Source organism: Phoca vitulina, unplaced genomic scaffold, assembly GCF_004348235.1.
Source record: "Phoca vitulina isolate PV1807 unplaced genomic scaffold, GSC_HSeal_1.0 scaffold51, whole genome shotgun sequence".
Taxonomy (NCBI): domain Eukaryota; kingdom Metazoa; phylum Chordata; class Mammalia; order Carnivora; family Phocidae; genus Phoca; species Phoca vitulina.
Window position 1 is genome coordinate 7,601,690 of NW_022589754.1, and position 11,704 is coordinate 7,613,393.

Genomic DNA, 11,704 nt, shown 5'->3' on the forward strand with positions numbered 1-11,704 from the left:
AGAGTCACTGTAAATGGAAGAGAGGGTGCTCATTGTGTTGGATACAGGCTTATCCTGGTATTTTTGGATCTGAGTAATGATAGAAGAGAAGTGGTATAAAGGGAAAATAAATGTTGAATTCCATGGTTACTGGCATGATATTTGATAAAATTTTAAAACACAGGTCCCTCAGCTTAGAGAATCTCTGAAATTGTATGAAATTTTTTGAGTGTGTGTGTGTGTATTTTATGGAAAATATTGTATAGATTTTATAAGCTTCTTAAGAGTCCATGACATGCAAAAAAGTTAAAAACCACTGACCTCATTTATTCATTGAAGTAAACTAAGGCCCAAAGAGGATGAGGGACTCACATGTTCTCATTGTTAGGAAGTAAAAAACTAAGACAAGAACCAGTCTCTCAACTTTGGTTCAGTGGTTTTTACACTGTGCCCCAAGCAACCTTTTTCTCTACCACCTTATCTTTCTAAATAAGATGTATTTATGCTTTTTGCCCTATTTAATACCTGTGGGAAAGACCTGATGAGATATACTCAAGACCACAGACACTTGTAGACTCAATACAGAAAGGTATTTTTAAATGAGTGAAAGGAAGTCTTCTGAACCTCAACTCATTCAACTAATGCATTTTCAAATGAATCTAGCCACTGTAATTGGGGTAAGAAGTTAAAGTTATATAGGTTAAGTTTTTAGTTACAGACACTGTAAAATTGGATCTACTTGATTTATATAAGAAGCAATTTGTTAAAGATTATTAGATAAATCACTAGATCTCCAGGAGAGACAAAAAAACAGGCTCAGATGCCACACAGTTAGGGATAATTCAGCCAGGAGCAAAGTCACATGATGAGAATATTCTAGGAGAATATTCACCATCCAACACTTAGTACTATGACATTAGAGACTGTATGTGACACTTTGCCCAGATTGTCTAAAAGAATTGGATGCTTTTGCCATAATGATTTCCATAAGATCCAAGCCCACTACTATGACCCTAACCTCATATTGCTTTCTTCTACTTCCAAGTGTCATAAATTTTCATCTGCTTAACCAAACTTGGGTCACATGCCTGTACATCAGCTGCCAAAAAATAATTTAAAAATATATGTGTTTGTGTATGTATGCATACATGAAATGTAGATTTTAGTTTTCTAACTTAATTGTACAAGAATCCAAACAAGAATGAGGTTGGAATGGGTATTGGATAAACAAACATAGAATATCTTCCATGGGAGGTAAGATTAGTCAACTATTTTACATTGCAGTATGCAAAGGGGGCTAAGGTTAGTGGGTCACTCTAGGAATAATTTAAAATCAAAACTGACATGCTGAAACCTTGGGACACTACTAAACCAGTTAACTTCATAGTGCATTGGTATGACACAAAATTCTTTGGAATTTTAGTTAAAGGTAAAATACCCTAAATCCATGTCTACAATCCTTAAAATGAAATGCCTGTTTTAGGAATTGTCTGTGTTTTTGCATGTTCCCATAGAGAATTGACTATATCAGGAGTTTGAAGGGACTGAGGGGTGGGACCCAGCCAGCTCAGGAATGCCCGATCCTGGTTCAAGAGCACAATGAGGTAAAAACAAATTAACAGCAGAGTAAATGGAATGGTGATAGATAATTGGGTGCTAGGTATAGAGAGAATGCAAACAGCCTGATAGTTGAGGGGAAAGGAAGAAGGAAAAATGGTTTAAAAGTGGAGGTGGTGAAGAGACTTTTCGGCTAGAGTAAAATATGAGAAGTTCATACGAAACATTCTTTGTGTCTGTGCTGAACTCTGGAAGGAAACAGTAGTCTTGGGGGACCAAGGAAACGGGGTCGGTTGGAGGAGGCCACAGTATGTTGATTTTCCTGCCCTGCATCCCAGATCTGACTAAAGGAGCAGAGACTAATAACTTATGAAGATGCTTTTCTTTTCTAGGTCATATGAAGGAGAAGTCTTTTTTATAGGTATAGTTTCCATAGATTATTCATATACAGTAGAAAATAAAAAATGATCAGTAAAAAGCAATTTTTCCTTGGCCTGAGGAATTGGACTAAATTGGTTCCATCAATCCCTTCTAATTTCAAGGGTTTGCTGAAGCTTCTTTGGTTGAGGAACAGAAAGTTAATTTGAAACCATCTATCAGAGCAAAATATCCATACCCAAATAGGCTATTTATATTTATTCTTAATTAGGATGTGCAAATTTCATGAGCCACACTGCCTATATTTCCAATCTAGAATGTGCCTACTTCTTTTAAGCCTATTTTCCCAGTCATTTTGCATTGAAAATTATACTCAGCAACAAATGAAATGTTTAATATTGACCTACTTTCTAGCTTATATTAAACCAAAGTTACTTAAAATTATTTATTTATCAGCGATTGCCTTTTTAGTTTTGCTTGTCACCACCTATTAAGCAAAGGTCACATCTCCAGCTCATCATAAGCATCAACTGAACTGTTAATAGGAATAGCATCAACTTAATTCTCTGCTAGCCCAGCAAAATGCAAGTGATGTAGTATGACCAAACTGCTCCTTTTGCCACTATGTAGAGAGTATCTGAGTCCCTGATTCCCCATCCCAAAAGGCCATGGTCCATCCCAAGTAATTAATCAAATACCCAATAGGCAAGTTCTAAGCCATCTGCTCCTTTTTGAAGCCTTCCTATATGTCTCATTACTATTCCTTTCACTCTGTTCTCTATATGTCCTGGGTAAGCGAAAGAAGTGTAGGCATTTTAATCCTTAGGGATTATCATCATATTAACCAAGATACCCTCTGCCCTACCCTGGATGTTTAAGTAAGGACTGAGTCATATGCAAGTGACTAAAACCCGATTCAAACTGGACCTAGAAAAAAAAATGTTTTAGCTGATGTACCTGAAATTTCCAGGATTTCAAACATTTCTGGATCTAGGTTACAGACAATGAAAGCAGAGAAACATGCTTCTTATCATATATTGTCTCTTATTTCCTCTAGCTTGGCTTTATTCTTAGGTAGGCTTTCCATAAGTGGTGATAATCTGTACTTCCAATAGTCCTGAAAGATAAGTAGAGCAGTTATTATTATATTCTTCTTACACGTGAGGAAAATGAAACAGAAAGGACTTAAATACTTGAGAGGATAGCTCAAGGTTACGTAGCTTGGTAAGTAGATGATTGTATCAGACTCCTCTCAATATTTCAGACCTACATTTTACTCCAGTGGTTTCTGAAGCAATTAGCTATAGACAGATATAACCTGACAGCATCATGCCTCAACCACACCATATATATGTCTCATTTTTGAGTCAAGGTTTCTCTGTGCTGCATTACATGCTTACTAGAAAACTTGAAACTGTGACCATGGTTTTAAAATATTCATAATTGTAGATCCAATAGGATCTTAACTAGGATTGGCTTTGATAAGATGGATTTTGAATAGGAAAAATGTTTTACCTTACTCTTTTATAAAAAAAAAAATGTCATCAGCCAGAGAACAGTAGCATTGTAGCTAAGCAGCAACACAAGTAGAAAAGAGGAATTTCAGCTGACCATTAACTCATGCTCAGTGAACAATAAGCAACAATCACCAGCAACAGCAAAAATAAATGTCATGTTAGGCTGAATTAATGGAAATAAACTAGGATGATAGTATTGATAGTTATATTCTACTCTAAGCTAGTCAGACCACTCCTAAGATAGTTTATGAAGTTCAGGCAGTCACACTTGAGGAGAGAATATGATGACAAGAGAATATCTAAGATGATAAAAATATATTTACAAGATAAACTATTTGAAATAACTGAGGACATTTAGTGGGAGTTTGGAATGAAGAACATGATATCTACCTTTAAATAACTCAGTGGCTGTTGCACAATATAATAATACCTTATTCAATGATTACTATGCACCAGCTACAGAGCCAAGCCCTTTACATGAGCAGATCAATCAACACAATACTAAAGGGAGAACTGGAAGAAATAAATACAAAATCTCAAGACACATATGTTTGCTGAATGTAAGAAAAAAAAACAAAACAATTATTGATGTCAAACGTTAGAAAAGACAGCATAGACAAGCAAATGAGTTCCTTGTCTCCATGGAGGTCTGAAAGCAGAAGCTGGACTATTCATGATGGCGACTGCTATGGACTGAATTGTGTCCTCCCCAAAATTAATCATATGTCGAAGCCTTAATTTCCAGCATGACCGTATTTAGAGAAGAAGCTTGTGAGTGAGTTATAGGTTAAATGAGTTCATAAGAATTGGGCCTTAATCCAATAGAGCTGGTAACCTTATAAGAAGAGGAAGAGATACCAGAACTCACTTCCTCTCTCTCTCTCTCTCTCCACTCACACACACACACACACACACACACACACACACTTACTCTCCCATGTAAGAAGGGACCTATCTTTGAGCCAGGAAGGAAGCTCTCACCAGAAACTGAACCTGGGTCTGGGACTTTCCAACTTACAGAACTATGAGAAAATCAATTTCTGTTAAGTTACCCAGTCTATGATATTCTGTTATGGCAGACGGTATGGTATGTGCCACATAGCTAGTTTGTGCAAGCACACTCTGTCTCTGTTAATCTTGAGAATGTAGAGATCCCACCCCCTTCTACATTCCTATCAATCTGAATGTGTAGAAGAATGTGTTGTTCAATCTTCAAGGTCAGGGGTTCCAGATGTGACCAACCCAGAGCATCTCCTTTATAATGAAGAACGTCCAGATGGCAAGCCTTGATCTCCTTGGAACTCTGGTTGTGCAAGGAGGAGACGGGCTACACATAGTTGCTAGGCTACTCTATAAAAGCTTGCTGCATGTAGATCCCAGCAGCAGTTGCTTTGTCCCATTGGCTGCTCTTAAACTCCTTTATGTAAGTTCTCCAATAAATGTACCCTTCGATCACTGTCTCCAGATCTTTTCTTTAGCTTCACCAAACCATCACCCACCTTTGCTTAGAGTCTCCTGGGTTGCAGTTACATACATTCTGAGCAGACTAAAACAGGAATGTTGCAGAAGAAATTTAAGCAAAGGAAGAAAACAGTCTACAACAAAGATTCTAAAATTGTTTGAAAAAGCCCTGGAGGATATGCAAAGGCAGACAACAACAACTTAAAAAAAAAAAAAAAAAAGCTCAGGGACAAATGGCTTTCCTGGCTGCTTTCATGATTTTCTCTTTATCTTTGGCTCTTAACATTTTGACTATGTGTCTGTTTGTAGACGTCTTTGTGTCAGTACAATTTTGAAAGTTTTTAAAATTTCTTGAATGTGAATATTAGTGTTTCTCACCACATTGATAAAATTCTTTAAATATTTTTGTCATTTTATTCAATTTCTTTCCTTCTGCTATTTCCATTATGCATGTGTTAGTCTGCTTCATCTTGTCCCACTTTAAGACTGTTCATCTATCTTCACTCCTATTTATGTCTTTCAGATTGCATAATACATATTGATCTATCTTCAAGTTTGCTGATTCTTTATTCTGAAAACTACATGTACTCTTGAACCTTTCCATTGAATTTTTCACTTTGCTTATTGTATTTTTATTTTCAGTATTTCCATTTTTTATCATCTTTATATCTTTGATATTATTTACTTGATAATATACCATTTTAATGCCTTTATTTAAGTCATTAAACATAGTTTCCTTCAGTTTTTTGTACATATTTATAATAATTGCTTTGGAATCTTTGTTTGCTAAGTCTAACATCTGGACACTCTCAAAGGTCTTTTCTATTGCTTGTTTCTTTTCTCTGTGCATAGGTCATATTTTCCTATTTATCTACATATCTTAAAGTTTTGTTGATAACTGCACAAGAGATATATTGTAGTAATTTGATACTGAGTTTCCTCCCTTGATGTTACTGGTTGTTTTTGATGTTTATTTGGTCATTTGTTTGTTTAATGATTTGGGTGGACTACTTCTGTGAAGTTTTTCTTTTGTTATTGTACAGCCTCTGATGTCCATTCTCAGATTTTCCCTTTTTTAAAAAAAATCTTCTAGTTTGGCTTCTCTTGCTCACCCCTTGTTTATTATAAGGCACTTATTGGTCAAAGCTTGTGCTTAAGGTCACTAAACCAATTAGATCATTGGATGTGTGTGTTTCTATAGTTCAGGAAACTTGGATTTTGCTTCAGTCTCATCCTGGGATGAATGGCTCAAAAGATCCCTCTATGGCTGCCCATGAGAGAAGTTCCTTCTTTGGTTACACAACCTTGGGTGTGTGCAGTCTTCCAGACCACTAGAGTTAAATGTGATCTTATTTTTCTGCCTAGATTTTTAGGAGTCACCCTGGGGTCAGAATAGTTTATTGTTTTTCCCGTGCTTGGTCAGAGGTTGTACTTAAGCCCCTCAAACCAATAAGGCTTCTACTTTTTGCTGAGTGATTTGTATGTGGCTTGGAGAATGTTTTTAAGCCTGGCCCATAGCCTGCTATGACTGTTCATGAATAATAGTGCACACAAGCTTCCCAACTTCCACAGTTGGGTGTGATCCCGAGAGAGTTCTTCTTGACTGTCTTTCTCTAGTTATCTCTACTAAACTTCTGGCTGCTCTGCTGTTTTGCTTATATCAGAGCTACAGGTTGCCTCTTAGTTGCTCTCTCCACCAAAATCTCCATTGTTTTGATAAGGCCCTGAGACATGGAGCTCTCCAGTCTGTATGCCAAAAAGTAAGTCTATCCCCTAAGGCAGAGCTGTCATTGTGGTTTGTTTCCTTTCTTGGGAGGATCTATGCCACTGGACAGGAGCTAAAGGTGGAGAACAGCACACTGCTTCTTTTTTTTTTTTTTTTTTTTTTTTTAAAGATTTTATTTATTTATTTGAGACAGAATGAGAGAGAGAGAGAGAGAGAGTACATGAGAGGGGGGAGGGTCAGAGGGAGAAGCAGGCTCCCCGCCGAGCAGGGAGCCCGATGCGGGACTCGATCCAGGGACTCCAGGATCATGACCTGAGCCGAAGGCAGTCGCTTAACCAACTGAGCCACCCAGGCGCCCAGCAGCACACTGCTTCTCTTGGAGTGACCACCTTGCTCTACTAGTGGGTTCTGGTGGAGAGAAAAGTATAGTTGTTCTACCAATGGGTTCTGTTGTGGCAAGAAGCATAGTAGCCTCTGATTGTTATTCAGCTTGCTTTTCTCAGAGCGGAATCACTGCCTTGTGAGCAAATTGGGGTGAGGCCAATCAGGCTGCAGTATTCTCTGTCACTGTTGGGGCAAAGTCCTAGCCCTATGAATAGGATTTGGGTGGCAGGACGGACTTTCAGCCCTCTCATCCATGTCTTCTGAGAATAGAGCTTGAACAACATAGCTCTGGGGGAGGGCATAAGATACACATATATCCTGCCCTTGTAAAGTTCAACTATACAAGTGCCCAGAGTAAAGCTTCCTTAACACAGAGCTGGGGACGGCAGAGAATGGGAGAGGTTCATAGCTCAAATGCCACAGACTATGACTCTTATTGCTGAGATTTACTATATTTAGCAGATTTTCTTGGATAAGTATTTCACCATTTACTATGTGCTGCTTAGATCAATTTTCAGATACTTTAAATCATTGTTTTCTATAATTTTCACCACTTAAGTGTTTGTTGGTCTACAGAGAGTCTACTGAGCTCCTCCCACTACCAGTCTGTCTTCATAAATGAAGTTTTATTGTAATAGAGCTATGCTCATTCAAGTATGAGCTCACTCATGAATGTATATATGTCTATGTCTGCTTTTAAACTCAAAGACAGAGTTGAGTAGTTGCAACAGAGATCATTTGGCCTGCAAAGCCTAAAGTATGCACTATCTGGCCCTTTACAGAAAATGTTTGCCAACTTCTTACTTAGACATTCTTTTAGAAGCCTTCTCTTTTAAGAGGCAAATGATCTTAGAAAACTGTGGGAATATAGTTGACTTGGTCAGTGATCCAAATCATGTTACAAACTGGTATGATCAGCTGCTCCAAAGGGAATGAAAATTCCAATTTGGAAGCTGGTGGCTATGATCTGAGAGGTATCTAGAGATTCTGGTGATTTTTGAGAAGGGCAGGCCTGGATAGAGGGCTGAGGAAGGGAATTTTGACTAGTAAAAGGACAAAATGAGGCTATAGAGTGTGAGTGGAGAGATGGAAGAAAAGAGTCACAGAAGTGCTAAAAGAATGTTGAGAGGTACTTGCAACCAGTTTCCCTTGATGCAGTTTGAATCACTCTGGCTTGTTGACCTATATTTTCAACATTATGCTTCCTGCCTTTACAAGAAAAAATACACATTTTTAATTATCAGACTTATAAAATATCAAACACTGCAGAAGCAGATATTTATTAGCTTTTTGGAAGTTACTCTCCTCCCAAGCTCCTACCCTTCTTTTCCTTGGAGCTTCAGGCATACAGGAGTACATGTTTCTCATGTTCTACTCACTATTCTCAAGATGGGATACAGCTTTTCCAAATTTGGCCCCGAAGCTGTGAAATTCCAAGCATGATTTGTAACTTTTCTATTATCTCACAGCTGTGCATAGCTGTTTCCCTTTTTATGAAAAACTCTCTTGTTTTCCTCCTAGATATTTGTACTCTGTCCATGACTAAATCCCCTCTGCACACAGAACACCTATATCATTCACTTTTCAGGCTCTCCAGGTAACTGGACAGTAAGGGTGCATAATTTTAGGTTATCTATAAAGCTGAAATTAATGGTCTTTTCTAATGGAGTCTCCCTTTAACCACAAAGTGCCTCTGCTCAGCCTGCTGTTTTCTTGTTACAAGACTATAACTGTCTCTGAAGTACAAAGAAATAGAGAAAAAAAAAAAAAAAACTACAGACAAGGAAAGCTGGGCTTTCACCCCAGCCCTCTCACTAACTCAGTGTGTAACCTATTTACCCCTACCTCTATTCACCCAGGCCTATTTCTTCCTCTATAAAAAGGAGTTGTTAGGTTGGATGATTTCTTAGGCCACTTACAACCCCACAAATTTCTGAAATCTACTAAATCTTTGATTTTTTTCCCAGTTGTGTTCTTTGGGTTGGAAGAGTTTCCTACTGCCGGGGGAGGGTGGATTTTTCCAGCAATACATAGAGCCCAAAGCATACATTTCCCATGTTCCACTCATATCACCCAGTTTGGGCCACAACCTCTGCAAATTTGGCCTCAGAACTGTGAATTCCAAGCTTGATGCATAACACTGCATTTCTCTCACAGCTGTGAGCTGCTATCTTTCTCCATTCTTGCAAGTCCTCATAGGCCCTTCTTTTCCACTCGAGGATTTACACTCTTTGGAGGATGAAAGCCTCACATATACCTGTAGATCAGGACTTTCTTCATTTAACTGTACAGCAAGCATCCCCATAAAGCAAAGTACATGTGGTTTTGAGGTCTTGCAAATTGAGCAACTACAGCAACTATAGAAGATATATACAATTATTTCTTTTTTTAAATTTTATTATGTTATGTTAATCACCATACATTACATCATTAGTTTTTGATGTAGTGTTCCATGATCCATTGTTTGCGTATAACCCCCAGTGCTCCATTCAGTTAGCGCCCTCTTTAATACCCATCACCAGGCTAACCCATCCCCCCAACCCCCTCCCCTCTAGAACACTCAGTTTGTTTCTCAGAGTCCATAGTCTCTCATGGTTCATCTCCCCCTCCGATTTCCCCCCCTTCATTTTTCCCTTCCTGCTATCTTCTTCCTTCTTTTTTAACATATAATGTGTTATTTGTTTCAGAGGTACAGGTCTGCAATTCAACAGTCTCACACAATTCACAGCACTCACCATAGCACATACCCTCCCCAATGTCTATCACCCAGCCACCCCATCCCTCCCACCCTCCACCACTCCATCAACCCTCAGTTTGTTTCCTGAGATTAAGAATTCCTCATATCAGTGAGGTCATATGATACATGTCTTTCTCTGATTGACTTATTTCGCTCAGTATAATACCCTCCAGTTCTATCCATGTCATTGCAAATGGCAAGATCTCATTCCTTTTGATGGCTGCATAATATTCCATTGTATATATATACCACATCTTCTTTATCCATTTATCTGTCGATGGACATCTTGGCTCTTTCCATAGTTTGGCTATTGTGGACATTGCTGCTATAAACATTGGGGTGCACGTATCCCTTCGGATCCCTACGTTTGTATCAATTATTTCTAATAGAAGTCTTTTTTTTTTTTTTTTTAAAGATTTTATTTATTTATTTGAGAGAGAGAGAATGAGAGAGACAGCACATGAGAGGGGGGAGGGTCAGAGGGAGAAGCAGACTCCCCGCCGAGCAGGGAGCCCGATGCGGGACTCGATCCAGGGACTCCAGGATCATGACCTGAGCCGAAGGCAGTCGCTTAACCAACTGAGCCACCCAGGCGCCCTCTAATAGAAGTCTTATGTAACATAGTATGTAAAAGGCCAAGCTATTGAGCTATGAGTAATAGTCTCAGAAACATTACTTATTTAATTTCTAGAATTCAAAAAGTATATGAGATTCTCTGGACTTTTTTCTCATCTGTTAAGTGAAAATAATAATGCTTGCTTCACTCACTCCATAGTTGTAGGTACTTATCTTAGTTAATGATGTGAATGAAAAGTATTCAGTACTGTATCATAGATATAGTAAATGCTTGCAACAAGGTTTTCAATGGTAAATAAATAAGTTGTTGCTATTGTTGCATAAAAATATGTTAAAGGAATTGTCTTGACCACTACTATGTATATAGCATAAAATTGTTACTAATTAGGATGATGGAGAGAGTGTTTCTTTCGTCTGAAGAAGCCAGCTAATTTATCAATACCAACAAAGGGCTTATTTTGGGATCTCAACACATCCTCACAGTGAATGATGAAAGGAAAACTTTGATTTTTAGAAACACAAATTTTGGATTTGGATTTTCAATTTCCTAATGTATATCTCTTTTAGAACCACCAAGGTATGTGGCCAGATTCACAAAAAAGATCCCACAACAAATATCTCTTCTACTTTCCTTAAGTATTTAAAATATCCCCAAGTAAAATGTGTGTGTGTGTCTATGCCCACATGTGTGCCTGTGTGCATGCACACACAAACACACATCTGTGCCTTTGTTTAAAGCCTTCATCCCAGTTCAAATGAAACAAGAAAACTTACATGTAATAGATGTTAAGTAGAGATTTGTTGAGTGTATTGAAATGACAGTCCATTCGAAGCATAAGCTGTTCTTATCATCTTAGGGGAAAGAGCGCAAGTTAAGTCAGAACAGGAAGGAAAGAGTAGCTTAATGGGAAGAGGGAAGAAAGGATAAAAAGCTAGAAAGTTGGGGGGAAAGAAACCATATATTTGTATGGTTTTCTGTAGCATTGACCAAAACAAAAATACAGGTATAGCCTTCTGAAATAAGGCTTGTAGTGAATGAGAAGTTAACATGCTTCAAATGTCAGGCTTTTTTCATTCAGGCAAAAGTAGAGTTAATGTAAATGCTTATTTTCTGTTTTTTAATTTTTTTTTAATTTTTAAAATTTTTTAGAAGGGAGGGAGAGTTCAAAAAAATGGCCCTAACATTTTTTTTTCCTAAAATTTCCTTCCAGTTTCATGATGGCTCATTGAGGGAAATGGAATTCTTATCAGGGTAACAATAATCATTAGGATATTTTTTCTGTGATTTCTTAAACTTAATTTTCAGGAATTCATAGAAAAGTCCATTATCCTGGAATTTACATGGTTTCTCTTTATTATTCAGACATAAAATTTCCCTTTGAGATAATA